Source organism: Portunus trituberculatus, chromosome 35 (genome assembly GCF_017591435.1).
Source record: "Portunus trituberculatus isolate SZX2019 chromosome 35, ASM1759143v1, whole genome shotgun sequence".
Classification (NCBI taxonomy): domain Eukaryota; kingdom Metazoa; phylum Arthropoda; class Malacostraca; order Decapoda; family Portunidae; genus Portunus; species Portunus trituberculatus.
The window spans coordinates 7,514,337-7,516,836 of NC_059289.1; the positions used below are offsets into that span (position 1 = coordinate 7,514,337).

The window sequence follows — 2,500 nt, forward strand, 5'->3', positions numbered from 1 at the left end:
TTCACTCCATCTTCGAACGTCAGGAAGGTACGAGGACAACACGACCACCACGCGGCCACAGGAGGAGGAAGAAGAAGAAGAGGAAGAAGAGACCAAGCAGGAGAAGCGCGAGCGAAGGTGAAAGAAAAGGAGGAGGGTGAGACGCAGGAAGGTTAGAAGAGGTGAGGGGAGAATAAGGAGGAGAAGGAGAAGGAGGAGGACGAGGAGGAGGATGAGGGGGCTCCTCACTGGACGGGTTCCGATACGCCTCAGCGACAAGATCAGCCCCGCCAACAAGAGAATTAAGTCTTCCTTTAGAAAATCCGCCGCTGCAACGCTCCGGGATTCTCGCTGAAAAGAGGACGTGAAAAAATAAACAAATACAAAAAAAAATGGGACTAGTTCTCTCCTTGCGGGTCGCCTGAGAGAGAGAGAGAGAGAGAGAGAGAGAGAGAGAGAGAGAGAGAGAGAGAGAGAGAGAGAGAGAGAAGGGAAGCTGCTGGATTGGGTGTCATTTTTGCTTCAAGGTAACCCGACTCTTTCGCCCTCACCCTGCGGCACCCCTCTGGCACTTCCCTGTCACCCTGGAGGCTCTGTTCTCGAGGGGCGTAAGGGAATAGTCTTTTAGGAGAGCCAATCGAAAGGTCTTCCTCTTCCTCCTCCTAATGATAATAATAATAATAATAATAATAATAATAATAATAATAATGATAATAATAATAATAATAATAATAATAATAATTTTCCTCCTTAGTTCTCTTTTTCTTTCTTAATTTCTTCATTGTTCTGTTTTTGTTCTTTTATATTTTTGTTCTCCTCTTCCTTCCTTCCTTCCTCCTCCTCCTCCTCCTTCTCCTCTTCCTGTTCCAGCTGACTCACGTTTGCTATTGGTATGCTAAAGTTACATACTGTTTTTGTTTTTGTTGTTGTTGTTGTTGTTGTTGTTGTCGCTGCTGTTGTTGTTGTTTGCAATGTTGGTGGAAGTTAAAGGGACTGTTGTTTTATTGCTTTTGTTTCGAGACAGAGAGAGAGAGAGAGAGAGAGAGAGAGAGAGAGAGAGAGAGAGAGAGAGAGAGAGAGAGAGAGAGACCTTGGACTCCCACATTTACATACGTTTCTTACTGAGGGATTTGTTTCTCTCTCCCTCTCTTCCACTTTCCCTCTCCTCCTCCTCCTCCTCCTCTTCCTCCTCCTCCTTGTACTCTGTCATCATTCTTCATCTCTTCTAACACCTCTCTCTCTCTCTCTCTCTTTCTCTCTCTCTCTCTCAGCGCGGTAATCTGAGAGGGATGGCCGTGAATCCTTTTAATTTGTTCCACCAAAGGCCAACGTCTCCTTAACCGAACCATAACAAAGATAACGAGGCTGTCACACTCCCCTAATTCGGATGTCATTTCCTATATTTCGAACCGGTGACGCGCGTTTCGAAGCCTCAGCGAACATAAAACAAGAACTATTAAACCTTTTCCCGTTTTCTTTTCATTTTGTCTTTCTCTCTCTTGTTTCTTCTTTCTTTTTTTTCTTAATTTTGTTTGGTAGTTTCTTTGTCTTTACGTTGTTTTTTTCTTCCTTCTTTCGTTTCCTACATTAATTTATCATACTTTCCATTCATGTCATCTATATTCAAACCTCTCACTTCATCCTCCTCTTTATCCTCATTTCTTTGTCATTTTCTTTCATTCTATTAACTTCTTAGTCTTTGTTTTTTTTTCTTTTTCTTTCTCTCACCCATTTATCCTGCCCTCCATTCGCTCCCATCGTTATTCTAAGCCACACTCTCGTTTTTTTCTCTCATCCAGGCCGCCCCCTTTCTCGATGTCCCTCCTGGGAGACTTCACTGGAATTGGATGAGTCTGGAAGGTATTGGTCATTCGTCTTTTCATTCTGTTTTCACCGTCAGAGTGTCGACATTAGAGGGACATTTAGAGGACTGGGGCGAGAAAAGAGGGTGGGTAGGTGGGAAGGAAAAAGGGAGAGAGGGAGGGAGAAAGAGAGAGAGAGAGAGAGAGAGAGAGAGAGAGAGAGAGATTGTAAAATTTGTATTCTCTCCCACTATTTCCAAAGTCACATTCTCTTCCTTTATTACAAGCCAGCATTCTTCCTCTCCCTTTACTAAAAACTCGTATTCCCTCTCTTTATCTCAGCCTCGCAATCCTTCCCTTTCTTAAAACTCGTATCCTCTCTCACTCCCTCCCTCTCCTTCCCTCTCTTTCCTACCTTTATCCTCCGCTTTGATGGGACAAGTTTCTGTGGACCCCCAACGGATGGAGAAAACAGGTGGAGCAACGTAACCTAATGAAGAGACGTTCCTTCCTATCACCACACATCCCTCGTTCCATCAGCCATCCACTCAAGTCCAGGCCGCCCCATAGTCCCACCGTCCCACCGTCCCACCGTCCCACGCCCAGCAGCCTTCATTCTCCTCACGGCGCCCCCACAACGATGAACGCTACTTCGGGTCCACTTCAAAACCACATTCATAAATCCGAACCCTGCCAACCACCCCCGTAAAAAAATATGA

At 45.0% G+C, this 2,500-nt stretch overlaps 1 protein-coding gene across 1 annotated transcript in view; it reads right to left on the minus strand.

Moving 5' to 3' along the window:
- The window catches only part of LOC123512965 (discoidin domain-containing receptor 2-like), a 34,641-nt gene that overhangs the window by 12,926 nt on the left and 19,215 nt on the right, over window positions 1-2,500 (minus strand). The gene's annotated exons all lie outside the window — the stretch shown is intronic.